A 23421-nucleotide genomic window follows, 5' to 3' on the forward strand; every position below is an offset into this window, starting at 1 on the left:
TTCAGTATTTTTGTTTTGTGCTAATTACACAAGTGTTCATCTTTTTATTTTAAAATTATTATTTAAAGTTTTACTTTCAAATCTTTTTGCATTTGTTTCTCTTAAAGAAATTAATGTCAAGACTGATTTCACAAACTCAAAGGGTGGAACTGCAGTTCATTCATTCATTTTATTAAAGTTATGTATCTAAATCTCAGGTTTTATGCCTTCGAAGGATTAAAAGGTGAGGATGAAGGAAAAAATGAAATGCCAGCCCTCTTGGAACTTCCTTTTTTGCTAGAAGGAAACATAAAAATATTAATCAATTTGTTAATTCATTTCAACTACATTATATACAACTCCATAAGCAAAAGAAAAAGCTCTTGTCACCAGAAACTGGAGGATGCAGTTTCAAGAATCTAAGACTTGACACTGGATGTACAGTTGTAGAACTTAGCAGAGTGCTATGGCTAGAGTGCAGATGGTAACTATATTCCTATGGTGTAAATATTTGTCAACTTTATCTTTACAAACACCAGCTCATTTTCTTTATATTTTCTTCTAATGCCAGAATACTGAATATGTAGAACCAATTCTCACCCATTTTCATTCTTCTGTTGATCTTATGGATTATCAATTCCCTTTATGTTTTAAATCTTTCACATTTATTTTTATAGTACATGAGAATTTTTTTCATCTATGAGATGAGAATATAAACTTTGTGTCTAGATTACCAGGCATTTATATTGTAACCATGTATTGAAACTTTTTTCTTCCATATTAACATCTAAGATGTTACTTTCAAACTTAATTACTATAGATTATATAACAATTTCTGAGATTTTGTTTGTTTTTCTGTACCATGCAGCATGTGGAATCTTAGTTCCTGGACCAGGGATTGAACCCCAGGCCACAGCAGTGAAAGCACAGAGTTGTAACCACTGGAGTGCCAGGGAACTCCCCAGAGATTTATTTTCTCTATTACTCTGATCACCTAACTTTCCTTACTGTTACTGTGTTTACACCATTGCTGTTTATAATACAGTTCATTTTCTGGTAAAGCTATATATATGAAAAGAATTTTTTCTCGTATCTATACTTTGATATTTTTGTTTGGTGATCTTTCTTAATTAACTTTGGAATTGTTCTACAGAGGTCAGCATTGGCTTTATAAAATCAGGAAATTTTGTGGACTCAAAAATAATCATACTGTAGTAGATATAAAATTCTGAGGATTTTCCTTCATTAGATGGAAAAATGAAACTGGATCAGAGAATTTCTCTTCCCCAAAAATCTAAGGTAAAGAAAAAATAGATTAAAATCATATTACAAAAAATAGACTAAAATCATCAGAAAGTAAAGATGTAGCCACCAAAAAGAGAAGCCCAGGGAAAAAGAAAAAGAATATTTCTGCAAGTTAAAAAAAAAAACAAAAAAACCCACAGAAATCCAACATGTTGCTTAAAGACTCTAACTCACTGTCTGAGGTTCTGCATGAAACCTTATTCTGCTTGAAGGCAACTCAATTTCTTTGAGTCTCAGTTTCCTCAAGCGGAATGAACAATATTTGCAAAGCTGATGTAAGTACATTTTAAAGCTCTTAGAAAGCCCCTTCCTTGGAGTTAACAACAAGTAACTCTTTTCCTCATTTTCCCCATATAAACCTATATGAGAATATTTTATGTCTTTTTTTGATAAACTGGTTTGACACTGTTCCATTTCACTTTTGATGGCTGACTGACAAAGTCAACTGAATTGGTAAGAACCTTGAAGAGTGAAAAATAGATATGGTCATGTACACACTACTATATTTAAAATGGATAACCAACAAGGACCTACTGTATAGCAAATGGAACTCTGTTCAATGTTATGTGGCAGCCTGGATGGGAGGGCAGTTTTAGGGGCGAATGGATACACATTTATGTATGGCTGAGTCCTTTCGCTGCTCTTCTGAAACTCACAACACTGTTTGTTAATCGGCTATACTCCAATATAATATAAAAAGTTTTTTTTTTAAATAGATATGATCATATCAAAGACATATTTGATTTATATTGACTCAGCACAATGGCTTAAATCAATATCCAAAATTGAGAAGGGAATCTCCTAGGCTGGAATGGGAAAAACATCCCGTATTCTTTTGCTGATTCTGGAGCCTGGTCCACTTCTCTTGGCACATCTGCCTGGTTTCCTGGATCTATTCCTTTGCTTCCATATCGCAGTACTTTCCTTCTCCTTCAGGGCTGAAATCCCCAGGGGGCCCTCAGCTTTCACTCCCTTTACTTTCACTGCCCTTTCCTATTTGCACAGTCACTTCCTGTTCTGTTGTGGTTTCTGGCTTTAAGTTTTCTCAGGTGGACACAAATAGAAAGTTAAAGTTGCATGATATTTTCAGATTTTGTGGAAACACATGTAAGAGAAATCTTCCTTATGTTGAATACTTTTGAAAACATGAGGGCCCGCAGAGTTCAAAGGAAGCAGAAAGCGGAGTCCAATAACCAAGAGGTCTACAAAGCCCTCCCAGGAAAAGAAGCCCCATACGGTTCTTTCCTCCAACCTGCTGGGCAGACCCAGGGCTTCTGATTAATGATCTGATCCACATACTGTCTGGTCTTCCCTGGAGCCTCAGATGGTAAAGAATCTACCTGCAATGCAGGAAACCTGAGTTTGATCCCTGGGTTGGGAAGATTCCCTGGAGAAGGGAATGGCTAACCACTCCAGTATTCTCGTCTGGAGAATTCCATGGACAGAGGAGCCTGGCAGGCTACAGTCCACAGGGTCTAAAAGAGTCAGACACGACTGACTGACTTTCACTTTCCACATACTGTCTGACAGTGGGAGGTGAGTAGGCCCTGAAAATCTCAGGGTAAAAACCATAACAGGGGCTTCCCTGGTGGTCCAGTAGTAAAGACTCTGCCTGCCAATGCTGGGGACATGGGTTTGACCCTGGTCCGGGAAGATTTCACATGCCATCAGGCAACTAAGCCTGTGCACCCCAACTACTGAGCCTTCACTCCAAGACCACAGAAAGCCTGCATGCAGCAACAAAGACCCAGCACAGCCAAACATTATAAATAATAAATGAAAAAAACAAATATTTTAAAACTACAACAGTATTTTGAGTATAACTTCATGTTTGAGGGTGCATTCAATTTCTCTATTAATGGTAATTCCCAGTTTCACAAACTCATTTTTTATAATAGATCTTTTATCTTTATAATTAGAAAAATGTGCTCATCATAACTTTGCATAAGGATTGCAATAGTCCTTTGTACCCCTGACACAATAGTAAAAGGTTGCAGTCTGCTCCATCCCAGCCTCCAAATCCCCTTTTATCACTGGATGCCACAATACTCAAGGATCATTTTTACCTCACCACTTGCCTTTTACTTTCAACCCACAGAGTATGAAAAGACACTGGAACCTATGCCTCACTTTGTCTTTCAACACCACCTCCTCACTTGACCTACACTCCCCAAGTCCATCTTTTCCTATTACCCATGTTTCAAAGACTAACTCCATGGACAAGGTTGCAAAGCTCCTTGGAAGAAATCATCAGCAGACGGTTGCTGCTGTTTAGTCTCTCACTCACGTCTGACTCTTCTGTGATGCCATGGACAACGGCCCACCAGGCTCCTCTGTCCACGGGATTTTCCAGGCAAGAATACTGGAGTGTGTTGCCATTTGCTTCTGGAGAAGAAATTCAGTCCCCAGTGTGGATAGCTTTTTCCTTGGGCCCTCCACTGGGACAAAGGGAAGCCAGAGGACCATGAGAGGGGCCCACTCTAATTCTTCTGGGCTTTCATGATTAGTCATTTGGACTGGGAAGAATAGCAAACAGGACAAGAATCTATGATCAACTCAGAAGTGAGAAGACCCAGGAGACTCTTAGAAGGAGAGTATTAAAGAGGGGGTGTGGGGAAATGGATCCTTCTACATTACAGATTAGATCATTTTGCCCAGGACAGGGAATTAGCAGAGATCCCTGCAAGCAAGTTGCCCCAGTTCCTGTTACAGACTCCATGAAAGAGTAACTTTAAAAGCCAGATGAAGTGTGTGTGTCAGATGCTTCATCCACAAGAAACTGGGAAGGTACAGGAAATTCCGCGGCACAAATCCATAGTGACATCAGCCTCTGTTGACAGCCTATACCTAGTAGAAATCAGAGCAGTCTTTATGGATAAAGGGGGTTGTGACATTCAGAAGGACAAGTCAGATATTGGCTAGATCCTAGAGAGGAAACTGAGGCTTATGCATGAATTAAGGAAAGAAAAGACAACCCATCCATGGAAGAACTCAAGGACCAACAGAGTCCAAAGAAAGAAATTCCTGGACTTCCCTGATGGTCTAGTGGTTAAAAGTCTGCTTGTTAATGCAGGGGACACAGGTTCGATATCTGGTCCAGGAAGACCCCACATGCCTCAGAGCAACTAAGCCCATTAGCCACAACTACTGAAGTCCATGTACCCTAGACCCCGTGCTCCACAATAAAAGAAGCCACTGCAATGAGAAGCTTGTGGACTGCAATTAAAGAACGGCCCCCACTTGCCACAGCTAGAGAAAGGCCACACGCAGCAACAAAGACCCAGCAGCCAAAAACAAAAATAAAATAAAATAATTAACTAATTTAAAAAAGAAATTCGTATAATGGCAGGACCCCTCCTCCCCCAAGGAAAGGTAAGGGCTGAGTGTCACACCGTGCAGCCTTCCTGTGAGGGCCCGAGTGCACCGGGCATCCATGTCCTTTGTTCTATCCAAACTTCACGACATATTTTCCAAGAGGTACATACCTCTACCTTTGCTGCCTAAAACTTCTATATCTCTAAGAAGCTGGATTTCTCTTATACTGAAGGTAAACTTATGAACTGTTTTTGCCTTTTGGCCAATTCCCTGAATACTGGTTATATTTAACCTTAAATACACTTGCTACATGCTGGCTGTCTTCTGCCAACCTGGAATGTTTCAAGCATAATCCAAGAAAAAGGAGGAAAACTGCCACAAAAATTTAATAGTGTTCTCATAGAAAGACTATGCTAGCCAGAAAGCTTCCATGCTAGCCAAGGAAAAGACAAATGATCTTAGATTAGACTGGTGGAGAGAGAGTTAAACTTTGTAAGACCATAAATTGAATCATTTACACCTTTTACATGTATTTCTGTTATATACTTTTCAAAAAATTCTGTGTTTAATAAGTTACAATGTGTCCCATTGTAGCCACTTAAGGTAGTACCAGTAGTTTCTATATTATCTGTCAGGTGAAGAAGTGAGCAGCTTCCACCAACTTGACTGGCTTTAATTCCATAGTGAAGAGAAAGTCACTCAGTTGTGTCTGACTCTATGACCCCATGGACTATAGGCTACCAGGCTCCTCTTTCCATGAGATTCTCTAGGCAAGAATACTGGAGTGGGTAGCCATTCCCTGCACTGGGGATCTTCCCAAACCAGGGGTCAAACCCTGGTCCTGCACCACAGGAGAATTCTCTACTCCTGAGTCAGAGGTTGGGGCTTCCCTGGTAGTTCAGAGGGTAAAGCATCTGCCTGCAATGCGGGAGACCTGGCTTCTATCCCTGAGTCAGCAAGATCCGCTGGAGAAGGAAATGGCAACCCACTCCAGTATTCTTGCCTGTAGAATCCCATGGACAGAGGAGCCTGGTAGGCTACAGTCCATGGGGTCGCAAAGAGTTGGACGCAACTGAGCAACTTTACTTTCTTTCTTTCTTTCTTTCTTCAGAGCTTAACTTGAATGGGACACAAGGCAAAAAAAAAAAAAGTGTATTCAGAAATGACTGTCCAAGTAGACCAGAACAATCAGAAGAGATACTCCACCTGGCTTCTGCCCTATACCTCTGGTCATTATGTTATTGTGCCCTTAGTATCGAATGATAAACTAAATTTTCATCAGAATGTTAACTACAAATGGGTGCTTGCCAAGGGCATTTGCCATTTGCCTCTGCAGGGAATGGGCTTCCCAGGTAGCTCAGCTGGTAAAGAATTCACCTGCATGCAATGCACAAGACCCCGCTTTGACCCCTGGGTCGGGAAGATCCCCTGGAGAAGGGACAGGCTACCCACTCCAGTATTCTGGCCTGGAGAATTTCATGGACTGTATAGTCCATGGGGTCGCAAAGAGTTGGATACGACTGAGTGACTTTCACTTTTTTCCGTGGGGACTGAATCCTTTGCTGCTGCAGCTGCTGACACACCTGACGGGAGTCCAGGGTGGAGAACAGGAATGGGGCACTCTGTGATCCAGGAAAACTGGTGGAACAGGTCTTTAGATAGCTATTTCAGGAACTGATTTCATGATCCCAACCCTTGCATCTCCTCACATCTAAGAGAAAGTGAAAGTGTAGATTCTCTACCATCTGAGCCACCAGGGAACCCTCACATCTAGAAAAGCACTGAATCTTTTCATGGTGACATCAGCTCCTTGTGACTAGCAGAAAACCTTTCCTAAGATATGTGCTAGGTTGTATGAACTCTCCTTTCACCAAAACCACATGTATTTAGCTCCCCCTACCTACCTTTCTGAAGCAGCTTCTCAGAGTTATTTGAGGTGCCATCTCCCAGGCTGCAGTCCTCATTTTGCTCCCAATAAAACTTAACTCACAACTCTCCCATTGTGCATCTTTTTAAGTCAACAAGAGAAAGAGAAGTACCTTATTTTTAACTCCAAGAAGTAGCTGATCCAAATGGTCCATCTGGGAAGAGTGATGTTTTAAAAAGTAACTTAATCTCTCAGAGAAAGCACTGGCACCCCACTCCAGTACTCTTGCCTGGAAAATCCCATGGACGGAGGAGCCTGGTGGGCTGCAGTCCACGGGGTCACTAAGAGTCAGACACAACTGAAGCGACTTAGCAGCAGCAGCAACTTAATCTCTTAACAGAGCCATATGAGCAGGGCTCATTCATTATTTTTTATGTCTGGGGGTTAAAAATAGATATCATATGTTATGCTACTATAGGTCATATACCTGGGAAAACAGACTGAAAATTGGATGAAGGCTGCCCCAGGAGGGGGAAATAACTTTGGGCTAAATGACTCACCTTAGCCAAGAGCAGTTTCCAGAGAAGATCTGCAAGCATGAAGCATGACACTCTATCAGTAGCTATAAGGAACTAGTTCTTAGGTCTTTAAGAGAGATTTGAATGGTGCATCAAAAGTCTATTATAAATGCCAAAGTGCTAGGTTGTATTCACAGGATTATAGGAAACAACTGAACTGTAGAAATAATATTACTAGGCTTGATTTGTAAACTAATATTGTTGGCTCCACTTTGGACCAGGTACTGCTTTGAACAAAAGCAGTGTTCTTATTCAAGAACAAGATCACTTGTTCTTATTCAAGAATTGAATAAGAATTGAATAAGAATTGTATTCTTGTTCAATTCTTCCCATTAGTTTCCTTAAGAAGGTACCATAGAGGTTGGATAGGATGGCTCAACAAAATAATTCATAGTATTTCTCTGTAGTCTTCTTCCTGTCTCCAAATTTCCTAGTCATCTGCAAAAGGAATACCATCTTTTCAAGTCTTGTTACCCAAGTAAGAGATTTCAGGTCCCTTTGGAAGGCATAGAAAGATCTTCAAGAGACATGACTGCAAAAAACTGGTTAACTGAGGAGGCGAATAACCCTGGAAGGGAATGTAATGGGAGGAAAAGAATATTATGCTATTCAATTATTGCCTCATTATCAGTGGCGGAAATCAGTTTGGCAGTCTCTATAGGTATTGTTCTTTGTTTTCCCAAAATACAAAAATTGAGTAACTGTACCTTTACTTTGGGTTTCCCAGATGGTGCTAATGGTAAAGAACCTGCCTGCCAATGCAGGAGACAAAAGAGACACAGGTTCGATCCCTGGGTCAGGAAGACCCCCTGGAGGAGGGCATGGTAACACATTGCAGTATTCTTGCCTGGAGAATCTCATGGACAGAGGAGCTTGATGGGCTACAGTCCATAGCGTTGCAAAGAGTCAGACACAATTGCAACTTAGCATGCACCGTTTTACTTTATTATTCTTTTTTTAAGATATTTTTGTTTTTTTGTGTGTTTGTTTTTTCTCTCTCTTCCTTTTTCTTCTCTTGTGTGGATCTGGTCACACTCAAATTTTCAACTGGGTTCATAATCTGCAGAAAAGTCTAACAAGATTGTGATGGACAGGACTTTCCTAGTGGTCCAGTGGTTACAATTTGCCTGCCAAAGCAGGGGACGTGGGTTTGATCTCTGGTCCAGGAAGATTCCACATGTCACAGAACAACAACTGAAGTCCGTGTGCCTAGAGACGGTGTTCCACAACTAGAAAGTCTACCATAAGGAGAAGCTCACGCACCCCAGTGAAGAGTAGATCCCGCTCTCCACAATGAGAGAAAGCCTACATGCAGCAATGAAGATCCAGCACAGCCAAAAAAAAAAAAAAAGACTGTGATAGACAAAGGACACTCTGAGAACAGCGGCCTTCTAATGTTTATTATAAGCAGTTTATGCATGTGATACTTGCTGTCTCCACCAGAAGGCGGTACAGTGGCAGATGGAATGGGACAACTGGATTGGGTACCTCCAAAACCATGTGCATAAGGATGCAGAGACTGGGAAACCAAGGATGGAATCCAGGTGGAGGAGGGCACCTTATCTGTCTTCACAGAACTTCCCTAAGAACTGCCTTCCAGCTGTGATTTCAGGACCTGGAAGCTATGAATGATAAAACCAGTGTGAAAAAAATCAGGAAGCTAATCTTAAGAATTTGACTCAGGAAAGCCAGAAGCTAAGACTTAGGAGCTGAGTCACATGAATGAGAATGTTCTAAGGTTGCTGGAAAGTGAAGTTGCTCAGTCGTGTCCGACTCTTTGCGACCCCATTGACTGTAGCCTACCAAGCTCCTCTGTCCATGGGATTTTCCAGGCAATAATACTGGAGTGGATTGCCATTTCCTTCTCCAGGGGATCTTCCCAAACCAGGGATTGAACCCTGGTCTCCCGCACTTTACCGTCTGAGCCACCAGTTTACATAATTCTTACCTCTTCTCAGGCTTTATTGTTTAACTCTCACATGGATTCTGTGAGATATCACAGTATTCCTAAAATAATGGCCTGGCAGCTCATATCAATGCAGACTGTCATATCCTTTTAGAAGTGCATGTATTTTTTGAGGACAAGTCATGATGCCCTTTTAATTATAAAAAGACACAATTTTAAAATGTCTTATCACAGATTATCCACCTAAAAATTTCTATTACAATATATATGTTATAATAGGCATAATATTTTGTAACTGTAGCAAACATGTATATTATCAATAAAAATAAATATATTGGAGGTGTGAGCTCAACATTTTATCCAGTCATGGTGGAAGGTGAAATACAGAGCACCTGTATCTCCATACTCCTGGGGACTCCACTTAAAAACATGGGTGGACATTCTCTGCAATTCCACACATTTATTAAAATTAGAATTTTGTTTGGGTCACAAGGAACAGCACAAGATTTATATACATACAATTTTTTGGACACGCTAAGTGTACCATAGGTTTGAATTCTTTCACAGTAATTTACAGGACCATAGTCCTCATTTTCTGATGGTCCACAGATAGATGGTCTGATAGATAGAGTGCCTGATGAACTATGGATGAGGTTTGTGACATTGTATAGGAGATAGGAATCAAGGCTATCCCCAAGAAAAAGAAATGCAAAAAAGCAAAATGGCTGTCTGAGGAGGCTTTACAAATAGCTGTGAAAAGAAGAGAAGCAAAAAGCAAAGGAGAAAAGAAAGATATACCCATTTGAATGCAGAGTTCCAAAGAATAGCAAGGAGAGATAAGAAAGCCTTCCTCAGCGATCAAAGAAATAGAGGAAAACAATAGAACAGGAAAGACTAGAGAGCTCTTCAAGAAAATTAGAGATACCAAGGGGACATTTCATGCAAAGATGGGCTCAATAAAGGACAGAAATATATCGACCTAACAGAAGCAGAAGATATTAAGAAGAGGTGGCAAGAATACACAGAAGAACTGTACGAAAAAGATCTTCATGACCCGGATAATCACAATGGTGTGATCACTCATCTAGAGCCAAACATCCTGGAATGTGAAGTCAAGTGGGCCTTAGGAAGCATCACTACGAACAAAGCTAGTGGAGGTGATGGAATTCCAGTTGAGCTGTTTCAAATCCTGAAAGATGATGCTGTGAAAGTGCTGCACTCAATATGCCAGCAAATTTGGAAAACTCAGCAGTGGCCACAGGACTGGAAAAGGTCAGTTTTCATTCCAATCCCAAAGAAAGGCAATGCCAAAGAATGCTCAAACTACCGCACAGTTGCACTCATCTCACACGCTAGTAAAGTCATGCTCAAAATTCTCCAAGCCAGGCTTCAGCAATACGTGAACCATGCACTCCCTGATGTTCAAGCTGGTTTTAGAAAAGGCAGAGGAATCAGAGATCAAATTGCCAACATCCACTGGATCATGGAAAAAGCAAGAGAGTTCCAGAAAAACATCTATTTCTGCTTTCTTGACTATGTCAAAGCCTTTGACTTTGTGGATCACAATAAACTATGGAAAATTCTGAAAGAGATGGGAATACCAGACCACTTAACCTGCCTCTTGAGAAATCTGTATGCAGGTCAGGAAGCAACAGCTAGAACTGGACATGGACCAACAGACTGGTTCCAAATAGGAAAAGGAGTACGTCAAGGCTGTATATTGTCACCCTGCTCATTTAACTTATATGCAGAGTACATCATGAGAAACGCTGGACTGGAAGAGACACAAGCTGGAATCAAGATTGCCAGGAGAAATATCAATAACCTCAGATATGCAGATGACACCACCCTTATGGCAAAAAGTGAAGAGGAGCTAAAAAGCCTCTTGATGAAAGTGAAAGAGGAGAGTGAAAATATTGGCTTAAAGCTCAACATTCAGAAAATGAAGATCATGGCATCTGGTCCCATCACTTCATGGGAAATAGATGGGGAAACAGTGGAAACAGTGTAAGACTTTATTTTTGGGGACTCCAAAATCACTGCAGGTGGTGAGTGCAGCCATGAAATTAAAAGACGCTTACTCTTTGGAAGAAAAGTCATGACCAACCTAGGTAGCATATTGAAAAGCAGAGACATTACTTTGCCAACAAAGGTCCATCCAGTCAAGGCTATGGTTTTTCCAGTAGTCATGTATGGATGTGAGAGTTGGACTGTGAAGAAAGCTGAGTGCCAAAGAATTGATGCTTTTGAACTGTGGTGTTGGAGAAGACTCTTGAGAGTCCCTTGGACTGCAAGGAGATCCAACCAGTCTATCGTAAAGGAGATCAGTCCTGGGTGTTCATTAGAAGGACTGATGTTGAAGCTGAAACTCCAATACTTTGGCCACCTGATGAGAAGAGCTGACTCACTGGAAAAGACCCTGATGCTGGGAAAGATTGAGGGCAGGAGGAGAAGGGGACAACAGAGGATGAGATGGTTGGATGGCATCACCGACTCAATAGACATGGGTTTGCGTGGACCCTGGGAGTTGGTGAGGAACAGAGAGGCCTGGCGTGGTTTGGTTCATGGGGTCGCAAAGAGTCAGACATGACTGAGCAACTTAACTGAACTGAAGGTGGCAGTGCGCTGTTAGGAAAACTCAAGTGCCCCTGTTGGGGGAGTTTGTAATTTCCTTAGTTCTGTCTCGCTGCAGCAAAAATTTGAAGTGACAGAGAGACCAGTGTTACAGCTCTGTGTTACAGCTCAGTTTTATTTAGAAAGCAAAGGAAAATACATCCTCGAGGCATGAGGGCGGGTCGACCCAAAGAATAGGAAGAGAAGAGAAGCTCTCTCTACCCCGCCCTCAATTTTGGCTCCTCTTTTTGTTTGATTTTTTTCCTCCCCCTGAGCCTGCCCTATGTAAACTGGGCTAGCCAGGAGGGCTATTTGTTTTATCTGAGGTTCTCACTCTGGTCCTTGGACCTTCCTTTGTTCTATTTTTTCCAGGCTTTTCTCTTCTTTGCCTTTTAGCCCCACCAATTTGGACTCCTTTTTCCTATTCTAACTGCCTAACAACCCCAAGTCACCCCTTCTAGAACCTGGGTTCACAGGGAGCCCCTCCCCTGCTCACCCTGTGCCTCACTCCTAATATTTCTCTCATCCTCCTACATTATCTGCCTTGGTAACTAGCTAATCTATCACCAGTGCAAGTGCAGTAAGATCTCAGGTTCCCTTGAGTCTCAAGGTTCAAGTAGCATATAAATATTCAGTGCTGAGTCAAGGCCTTGATAGTGAAACAGGAGGGAAGGGGACAGGGCACAGCTCTTGAAAGAATGACATAGCCCAAGGATACAACATAAACTCATTAGAATCAAATAGGTCCAAGAGGGCAGAGAAGTAAACTTTGACTAGACCTTGATCCTCAATCAGAAAGGAAAATGATACACCCACAGGCGCCATGACAGCTCCAGTTCAGTTCAGTTGCTCAGTCGTGTCCAACTCTTTGCAACCTCATGAACTACAGCATGCCAGGCCTCCCAATCCATCACCAACTTCTGGGGTCCACCCACACCCGTGTGCATTGGGACGGTGACGCAACCATCTCATCCTCTGTTGTCCCCTTCTCCTCCTGCCCTCAATCCCTCCCAACATCAGGGTCTTTTACAATGAGTCAGCTCTTGGCAACAGGTGGCCAAAATATTGGCATTTCAGTTTCAACATCAGTCCTTCCAATGAACACCCAGGTCTGATCTCCTTTATGATAGACTGGTTGGATCTCCTTGCAGTCCAAGGGACTCTCAAGAGTCTTCTCCAACACCACAGTTCAAAAGCATCAATTCTTTGGCACTCAGCTTTCTTTATAGTCCAACTCTCACATTCATACATGACCACTGGAAAAACCATAGCCTTGACTAGAAGGACTTTTGTTGACAAAGTAATATCTCTGCTTTTTAATATGCTGTCTAGGTTGGTCAAAACTTTCTTTCCAAGGAGTAAGCGTCTTTTAATTTCATGGCTGCAATCACCATCTGTGGTGATTTTGGAGCCAAAAAAAAAAAAGACTGACACTGTTTTCACTGTTTCCCGTCTATTTCCCATGAAGTGATTGGACCGGATGCCATGATCTTCGTTTTCTGAATGTTGAGCTTTAAGCCAACTTTTCCACTCTTCTCTTTCACTTTCATCAGGAGGCTCTTTACTTCTTTACTTTCTGCCATAAGGGTGGTGTCATCTGCATATTTGAGGTTATTGATATTTCTCCCAGCAATCTTGATTCCAGCTTGCGCTTCTTCCAGCCCAGCGTTTCTCGTGATGTACTCTGCATAGACGTTAAATAAGCAGGGTGACAATATACAGCCTTGGCAGACTCCTTTTCCTATTTGGAACCAGTCTGTTGTTCCATGTCCAGTTCTAACTGTTGCTTTCTGACATGTATACAGGTTGCTCAAGAGGCAGGTTAGGTGGTCTGGTATTCCCATCTCTTCCAGAATTTTCCACAGTGTATTGCGATCCACACAGTCAAAGGCTTTGGCATAGTCAATAAAGCAGAAATAGATGTTTTCTGGAACTCTCTTGCTTTTCGATGATCCAATGGATGTTGGCGGTTTGATCTGTGGTTCCTCTGCCTTTTCTGAAACCAGTCTGAACATCTGGAAGTTCATGGTTCACGTATTGCTGAAGCCTGGCTTGGAGAATTTTGAGCATTACTTTACCAGCGTGTGATGCTGCTGCTGCTGTCGCTTCAGTCGTGTCTGACTCTTTGCAACCCCATACACTGCAGCACAACAGGCTCCCCCGTCCCTGGGATTCTCCAGGCAAGAACACTGGAGTGGGTTGCCATTTCCTTCTCCAATGCATGAAAGTGAAAAGTGAAAGTGAAGCCACTCAGTCCTGTCTGACTCTTCACGACCCCATGGACTGCAGCCTACCAGGCTCCTCCATCCATGGGATTTTCCAGGCAAGAGTACTGGAGTGGAGTGCCATTGCCCTCGAGTGCAATTGTGTGGTAGTTTGAGCATTCCTTGGCATTGCCTTTCTTTGGGCTTGGGATGAAAACTGACCTTTTCCAGTCCTGTGGCCACTGCTGAGTTTTCCAAATTTGCTGGCATATTGAGTCCAGCACTTTGACAGCATCATCTTTCAGGATTTGAAATAGGTCAACTGGAATTCTATCATCTCCATTAGCTTTGTTTGTAGTGATGCTTCCTAAGGCCCACTTGACTTCACATTCCAGGATGTTTGGCTCTAGGTGAGTGTCACACCATCATGATTATCTGGGTTGTGAAGATCTTTTTTGTACACTTCTTGTGTTATTCTTGCCACCTCTTCTTAATATCTTCTGCTTCTGTTAGGTCGATACTGTTTCTGTCCTTTATTGAGCCCATCTTCACATGAAATGTTCCCTTGGTATCTCTAATTTTCTTGAAGAGATCTCTAGTCTTTCCCATTCTGTTCTTTTCCTGTATTTCTTTGCATTGATCACTGAGGAAGGCTGTCTTATCGCTCCTTGTTATTCTTTGGAACTGTGCATTCAAATGGGTATATCTTTCCTTTTCTCCTTTCCTTTTCACTTCCCTTCTTTTCACAGCTATTTATAAGGCCTCCTCAGACAGCCATTTTGCTTTTTTGCATTTCTTTTTCTTGGGGATAGTCTTGATTCCTGTCTCCTGTACAATGTCATGAACCTCTGTCCATAGTTCATCAGGCACTCTGTCTCTCAGATCTAGTCCCTTAAATCTATTTCTCACTTCCACTGTATAGTCATAAGGGATTTGATTTAGGTCATACCTGAATGGTCTAATGGTTTTCCCCACTTTCTTCAATTTAAGTCTGAATGACAGCTCCAAGGCACCATCAAAAGACCAAAGCTGGGCGGTGGCCCAGCTCCTGGGAATCTCCACCCTTTTCCCCAAATAGTTGGAATAATCCTCCCACTCATTAGCCTATGAAATTACCCAACCCATAAAAGCTAACCACATCACATTTTGAGGCCTCTAGACTCTCCCTCTGTGATGCCCACACCCTGTCTGTGGGGTGTGTTTCCTCTCTAAATAAATCCACTTCTTATCTGTCACTTCAGCTCTCACTGGATTCTTTCTGTGATGAGACATCAAGAACCTGAGCTTCATTAGGTCCTTAAACCAGGTACCATGCGTTTTGGCTGGGTTTGAGTCCTGTTCATGTGGGTTAGAGTCCCAAACTGGGTTTTGGCTGGGTTTGAGTCCCAGCCATGTTGGTTCAAGTTATAATCTAAGGTGGACACTTTCAGTAGGACTTCATACAGGTTTAGCACCAACCACTTGCAAAAGGGCAGTATCCACTGGAAAAGAGTCTTACAAACCACCTGGCCTCAGTTACCGCCTGTCATCTGTGAAATAGAGAAGAAAATAATTGTCCCCAAGCTGACTGCTCAAAGCTGACTCTGCCTCTTGCGAGCTGTGGCCCCAGAGCAATCCTCTCTCTTCTTTTTTTAAATTGTATAGCTTGACATTTATTTGAAAACCACTGTTATATAAATAAAATATACAATAATCTCTCCCCAAAAGATGCTTTAGCTGCTGAAGAAGGGCACATTTTTGAACGGACCTTCAATTAATCACGTGTGAACAGTGCGGCCCACTGTGTATTTTCTCCACTTCTTTCCGTTTGCAATGGCATGTGTGGTGTGTGTGGATATGGAGCATTCCAGCACACATATGTCTGCCCTGAGGCCAAGTTCATGTATACAACACCAGAACTGAAGCACAGGTGACTCTTCAAGTGGAAGAGAGAAGATCTAATTTCAGGCAAGCAAAGTGAAGAGGAACTAAAAAGCCTCTTGATGAAAGTGAAAGAGGAGAGTGAAAAAGTTGGCTTAAAGCTCAACATTCAGAAAACTAATATCATGGCATCCAGTCCCATCACTTCATGCGAAGTAGATGGGGAAACAGTGGAAACAGTGTCAGACTTTATTTTTGGGGGCTCCAAAATCACTGCAGATGGTGATTGCAGCCATGAAATTAAAAGACACTTACTCCTTGGAAGGAAAGTTATGACCAACCTAGATAGCATATTCAAAAGCAGAGACATTACTTCGCCAGCAAAGGTCTGTCTAGTCAAGGCTATTGTTTTTCCAGTGGTCATGTATGGAAATGAGAGTTGGACTGTTGAAAGAGCTGAGCACCAAAGAATTGATGCTTTTGAACTGTGGTGTTGGAGAAGACTCTTGAAAGTCCCTTGGACTGCAATGAGATCCAACCAGTCCATTCTAAAGGAGATCACCCCTGGGTGTTCATTGGAAGGAATGATGCTAAAGCTGAAACTTCAATACTCTGTCCACCTCATGCAAAGAGTTGACTCACTGGAAAAAAGTCTGATGCTGGGAGGGATTGGGGGCAGGAGGAGAAGAGGACGACAGAGGATGAGATGGCTGGTTGGCATCACTGACTCGATGGACATGAGTCTGGGTGAACTCCAGGAGTTGGTGATGGACAGGGAGGCCTGGCATGCTGCAATTCATGAGGTCGCAAAGAGTCGGACATGACTGAGCAACTGAACTGAACTGAAAGTGAATGGGGATTTTGCTGATGATAAGAATACCCCCTCTCCAACCTCTCAATATGTAGTTCTACATTCAAAAAATACTAGAAATGGCTATGTTGTTGTCGTTCTTGTTTAATCGCTAATTCGTGTCTGACTCTTTTGTGACCCTAGTCTGTAGCCCACCAGGCTCCCTTGTCCCTGAGATTTCCCAGGCAAGGATACAGTAGTGGGTTGTCATTTCCTTCTCCATCCCCTCCCTTCTTGAGCTTCATGCCTCTCCACACCTTTCTAAGCTACAAGAAAGAGAAAAAACAATACTGTGAAACCATCTGCAAAGTGCCATGCTTCACCCCTTCTAACTGATCTGCATTTGAACGCTCCCCATGGAGTTTATGTCCAGGCCAGTTCCCACCCGCCTGGGCCAGGTCCCTGGAGGTCCTTAACTCTGCCCTAGGCTTTGCATATGGAGGGAGGGAGTGACACTTCTAATCAGGCAGAAAGTGCTCTTCAATAACCTCCTGAGAGGAACTCTTCCCTGTTTTTATTACATTAAGAGAATATCAGTTAGCTCTTATATCACATTCTTTGGAAAAGGATGGTCTCTCTTGAGACCTTTCCTCTGGAAAGAATATTTATTGTTCCCCGTATATACTTGTTTTTTCCTAAAGGAGAATGGTGTCACCCATCTCTGCTATGTTCAGGGGGAAACAGCATATCCTATGAGCTCAGATTTAGGGAAAGGAAGGGATCCCTCCAGCCTTTATTGGAGAGCTGGCTTTGGCTTATAAAATGAGACAACTGTTAGGCAGGGAAATTCACAGTGGTGTTGCTGATACACCACCATCCTGGTTTCCTTCATCTGTATTTGTGAAGATAGCCCACTTTAAAAATTCATTAATTTTTCCATTATACTGCTGTTAGAAAAACAAGTAACCACTAAACAATCATTCAATGCTTGCAAAAGTGAGAAACTGTAACAAAGACCACAGCAAATTAGACGGACCAGCCAGCCCTTTCCTCTGCCCTCTCAGCACCCTGCACATTATGGCATCGTGGCATGGAGTGGATCAGGTTATACCTGCCTCATGGGGCAAAGATTCCCCACTGAGCATCTAGGAAATAGTTAGAGAAAATGAACTTTACACATCCCCAAAGAGGAACTCAAGATTTGGGAGTAGTAAGGCCGTGAGTTCAGAAGTGTGAGGGGGGAAAAAAAAGCAAACAACCCTGTGATGGTGGGGAGGAGCTTCCATCTGCACCAAAGACAATACACCCTCCCTGATGAAAACTGCAGGGCTGGACATTCTTTCTACTCTACTCTCAGCCTTGAGGAAAACATACAGCTGATCAAGTGACGCTAAAGAACCCGCCTGCCAGTGCAGGAGACATAAGAGGTATGGGTTCGATCCCTCGGTCAGGAAGATCCCCTGAAGAAGGAAAGGGCAACCCACTCTGGTATTGCCTGGAAAATCTCATGGACAGTGAAGCCTGGCAGGCTATGGTCTGTAGGGTTGAAAAGAGTCGGACACGACTGGCAACTTAAAACACACAGCTGATCACACTACATCGTCTCCTCTCTCCATGTGACCTGCTCTGAGCCAGTAGAAAACACAGAACCCTGCTCTGTGGTTTAGTAAGCGGTGGTGACAGTGAAGGCAGGGATTGGAGCCCTCAGCAAGGCTGCTGTGGGTAACAGTTCACTCCTTGCTCCATGCGGAAAGCGTTCACAGCCTACCGCTTTCCCAGCTTTAGCTTTACCATAGCTACTTTTCTTTCCTACCTCTACCCCAGAGGGGTCGTAGAAAGCCCTGAGTGGGTGGTACAAGGGCACGAATGTGCGTAGACACCTCTCTCTGACTGCTGGGCAGACCCTGGGTCTAGTGGGGCTGCGGAAACAGGGGTCCTCTGCTCTTTCTCCTGTAGACAAGAGGTACCTAAAGGGAAGGGAGAGGGACTTATGAGGTGGCCCAGCGGTTAAGACTCCACCTGCCAATTCAGGGCCCTTCGGTTCAATCCCTGATCCAGAAACTAGGATCCCACCTGCCTTGGGGCAACTAAGGCCGTGCACCATAACTACTGAAGCCCATGTGCCCTAGAGCCTGTGTTCTGCAACGAGAAGCCACCGCAATGAGAAACCCATGCACTGCAACAAGATGAAAGACTGCACACAGCAATGAAGAGCAAAGATAATAAACACTTTAAAAAGCAAGCAGTTAAAAAAAAAAGAAATAAAGGGAAAAGAGAGCCCTAAAAGACCTCAGCAAAACTGGAGGGGAAGGGGAATATAGCATGTACACACTCAGGGAAGAAATCTCCACGTATCTTCACATTAACACTCACGTCACTCTCCAGCCATGAGAAGGGGACTGGATTCAAAGCTAGGGACCTGAAGATGGACCCATGAGTTGGGTCATCCCCCATCCTGACCTCCAGGCAGCCAAGCTCTGAAGGGGTTCAGAAGCAGGAGAATTTCTCTCTTAAAAGTGGCTGGAAAAGGTCAGTTTTCATTCCAATCCCAAAGAAAGGCAACGCCAAAGAATGCTCAAACTACTGCACAATTGCACTCATCTCACACGCTAGTAAACTAATGCTCAAAATTCTTCAAGCCAGGCTTCAGCAATACGTGAACCGTGAACTTCCAGATGTTCAAGCTGGTTTTAGAAAAGGCAAAGGAACCAGAGATCAAATTGCCAACATCCACTGGATCATGGGAAAAGCAAGAGAGTTCCAGAAAAACATCTATTTCTGCTTTATTGACTATGCCAAAGCCTCTGACTTTGTGGGTCACAATAAACTGGGAAATTCTGAAAGAGATGGGAATACCAGACCACCTGACCTGCCTCTTGAGAAACCTATATGCAGGTCAGGAAGCAACAGTTAGAACTGGACATGGAACAACAGACTGGTTCCAAATAGGAAAAGGAGTCTGTCAAGGCTGTATATCATCACCCTGCTTATTTAACGTCTATGCTGAGGACATCACAAGAAACGCTGGGCTGGAAGAAGCCCAAGCTGGAATAAGATTGCCAGGAGAAATATCAATAACCTCAGACATGCGGATGACACCACCCTTATGGCAGAAAGTGAAGAGGAACTAAAAAGCCTCTTGATGAAAGTGAAAGAGGAGAGTGAAAAAGTTGGCTTAAAGCTCAATATTCAGAAAACGAAGATCATGGCATCCAGTCCCATCACTTCATGGGAAATAGATGGGAAAACAGTGTCAGACTTTATTTTGGGGGGCTCCAAAATCACTGCAGATGGTGACTGCAGCCATGAAATTAAAAGACACTTACTCCTTGGAAGGAAAGTTATAACCAACCTAGATAGCATATTGAAAAGCAGAGATATTACTTTGCCAAAAAAGGTCTGTCTGGTCAAGGCTATGGTTTTTCCAGTGGTCATGTATGGATATGAGAGTTGGACTGTAAAGAAAGCTGAGTGCCAAAGAATTGATGCTTTTGAACTGTGGTGTTGGAGAAGACTCTTGAGAGTCCCTTGGACTGCAAGGAGATCCAACCAGTCCATTCTGAAGGAGATCAGTCCTGGGTGTTCATTGGAAGGACTGATGCTAAAGCTGAAACTCCAATACTTTGGCCACCTCATGCGAAGAGTCAACTCATTGGAAAAGACCCTGATGCTGGGAGGGATTGGGGGCAGGAGGAGAAGGGGACGACAGAGGATGAGATGGCTGGATGGCATCACCCACTCGATGGACATGAGTTTGAGTGAACTCCAGGAGTTGGTGATGGACAGGGAGGCCTGGCATGCTGCATGGGGTCGCAGAGAGTTGGACACGACTGAGTGACTGAACTGAACTGAACTGAACTGAAGATGTCAGAATGTTAGAAAAGTATCCACTGTGTAGTTGATGCAGAACTGAGTGAAAACTGGGTGGAGGATGCGAATGTTGCCATGCTTGGAGACTGAGATGGATGTGCTAAGGCCGAATAAAATGGTACGTGCTACTTAAGGATCTACTATAGCTGTGATATTCATCTGTATTGACACAAACTTTGAACTCAAATAAACTCTCCCACTGGCTGGTGACCTTGCACAAGGATTTAACACCTCACTGAGACTGCACGTGGCCTGACTTGACAACATCAATGCAAGGCATAGGGTCAAACAGCCATCAATGATGGAAATGTTCACAGTGAAGCCACACAGGGCCTGCCAGAAAATGAAGAGACAATGAGGAAAGGGTTAGGGATTGGGTGGGTGGAAAGAAGGGACACTAACAAAGCAGGGAAAGAAGCCCCCCTGGGTGGGAAGGAACAGGGGTATCCCTATCAGTTCAGTCGCTCAGTCGTGTCTGACTCTTTGCAACCCCATGAATCACAGCACGCCAGGCCTCCCTGTCCATCACCAACTCCCGGAGTTCACTCAAACTCATGTCCATCGAGTCAGTGATGTCATCCAGCCATCTCATCCTCTGTCGTCCCCTTCTCCTCTTGCCTCCAATCCCTCAGAGTCTTTTCCAGTAAGTCAACTCTTTGCATGAGGTGGCCAAAGTATCGGAGTTTCAGCTTTAGCATCAGTCCTTCTAAAGAACACCCAGGACTGATCTCCTTTAGAATGGACTGGTTGGATCTCCTTGCAGTCCAAGGGACCCTCGAGAGTCTTCTCCAACACCATAGTGCAAAAGCATCAATTCTTTGGCGCTCAGCTTTCTCCACAGTCCTTATCACTAATCAAGACTGGCGTCCTGCAGTCCATGGGGTCGCAAAGAGTTGGACACGACTGAGCAATGAATTGAATCAAGCCTGTCCCACTCCCTGACTCCCTTTCCAACTATCTGATGCTGGCGCCACCTGCTGGTGACTGACTAGAACACTGACACAGTGCAATGGACTTGCGCCATCCTGACAAGTGTTTGGGTGTAGCCTGGGGACTGATAGTGGAAGAGGGAAAGCCAGCCTTTGAACACAATCAGGGCTGTTCTGAGGCCTCCCAAACTCCTTTTTGGCCTTCCTTACAGCCATTCTTTCTGATATCATGCAGGATCTTGTACTTAACACCAACACCTGGCCCATCAGGGTTGAGGTGTCCTCTGTGGGCTTCCCAGGTGGCATTAGCGGTAAAGAACCCGCCTGCCAGTGCAGGAGACATAAGAGACCTGGGTTCGCTCCACTATTCTTGCCTTGAGAATCCCATGGACAGAGGAGCCTGACAGGCTACAGTCCATAGGGTTGCAGAGTCAGACATGACTGAAGGGACTTGGCACGCACCAGCTGGGATCGTTAGTTATATGCTTGATACAGTCATGGGATATCTTCTTCAGGACACAGAAAGCACATGCACCGCAGGTGGTTCTGCAATTCATGACAAGAGTGCGATTTTTCTGGCCTTACCTTGGACCACTACTCACTCACTGAAACCAAGGTGACCAGAGAGTCCAAAGACTTTCCACATCCCTCTCCATCCACATGACCTGGGTTAGCACCACTGAAGGGCAGAGTGGCGTGATGGCTGAAAAAGAAGAGCCACAAAGAAGTGGAGTCACCTAAAAGGCGTCCCCATGAAACAGAAAACGGAGCCACTGAGCTCCCTGTGGTGCCATTTCCACCTGCAGGAGAGAGGGGGTCGGGGTCAGTGTGGCCACACCAGTCTTCAGCTGCCTTGGCTCCCATATCCAGGCCGTGAGAATGAGCCTTTATCGCCTACAGATAAGTTCACACAGAGCAAGTAAAGCCCGGGGAGAATTACTACCTGCTTTTTTATTATACAATTAATAATACCTGTCACTCATTCAAAGACAATCTGATTCTTCTAACTTGAAGTTCGGACAGGATGAGTAACCATGCACGCAGAAGACCCAGGTCTAGGGGAATTGGAGGAGGAGTGTCTCAGGACAGTGACCTTCATTTTGCTCCCACTGATGAAGACTACTCACCAAGAGAGGCGGTGGCTTAGAGTGCCCGTGACTGGCCATGGGTCACATGACAAGTTACACCTGACTCACAGATCTTTGCTTTTCCTTAGGAGCTGGTCTGCAATCTGAAGTCATACACTAATACAGCCTAGCATCCCACCCTCTGACCTCCATCTTCAGTTTCTCCAAATTGTCTAAATTGCCCTCCAGTGGCCAATTAGTCAAGGAATTACAGTCTGTGGGTCTTTAGTTTCTTATTCTCCATCACCAGCCTCTGATCTGTTCTCTCTCTCCATGTAGATGTTATGGGCTGAAATGTGTATTCCATACACATTTGTTTATTAAAATCTCAACATCCAGTACCTACGAATGCATTGGGATTTGGAGGTAAGGCCTTTAAAGAGGTGATTAAGTTAAAATGAGACCCTTAGGGTGGGGTCCTAACCCAATATGACTAGTGTCTCCCCACCTCCCTCCCACCCCTGCTGGATCTTAGTTCCCCTACCAGGGACTGAACCCATGCCCCTCGAAGTAGAAGTGCAGAGTCCTAACCCACTGGACCACCTGGTGTCTGCCTGGTGTCCTCACAAAAGGAAGAGAGACCAGGATGGGCACACACAGAGAAAAGCCATGTGAGGACACAGCAAGAAGGCAGCCATCTGCGAGCCAGGAAGAGAGGCTCCGGAGAAACCAAATCTGCCTATGCCTCAATCTCAGATTTCTAGCCTCCAGAACAGTGAGAAAATAATTCCCTGTTGTCTAAGCCACCCAGTCTGCGGCATTTTGTTATGGCAGCTTCTGGAAACTAACAGAGCGGACTTCCTGGTCCATCAGTTAAGCAACATTTTTCAGGCCCTCATGTCACCCTTGTGTCTTCACTCCTGTCTGGCAGAAGTCAAACCCCCTGCCTCTTCCACACCTGACCTCAGGTACGCGCTGGAGACCTATTAGATAAAATCATGCCAACGAGTATATTGTGCTACCATAGTTCTATGGTCTACGACTAATGGGCCTCTCCAGTACTGCATGGAATTCATAATTTCATTCACCCTATATCTTTGGTAAGTTCCTTCTGCATGCACTGAAGGCTTCCCAGATG

The 23421-nt window shown here is 43.8% G+C and overlaps 1 long non-coding RNA gene across 1 annotated transcript in view; it reads right to left on the minus strand.

The window, feature by feature from the left end:
- The window catches only part of LOC105608311 (uncharacterized), a 29607-nt gene that overhangs the window by 1892 nt on the left and 4294 nt on the right, over nt 1–23421 (minus strand). The window contains exon 2 of the long non-coding RNA XR_001434053.4: nt 21802–21919. This is a non-coding gene — a long non-coding RNA (uncharacterized LOC105608311). The remainder of the gene's footprint in view (nt 1–21801; nt 21920–23421) is intronic.

Source organism: Ovis aries, chromosome 2, assembly GCF_016772045.2.
Source record: "Ovis aries strain OAR_USU_Benz2616 breed Rambouillet chromosome 2, ARS-UI_Ramb_v3.0, whole genome shotgun sequence".
Taxonomy (NCBI): Eukaryota; Metazoa; Chordata; class Mammalia; order Artiodactyla; family Bovidae; genus Ovis; species Ovis aries.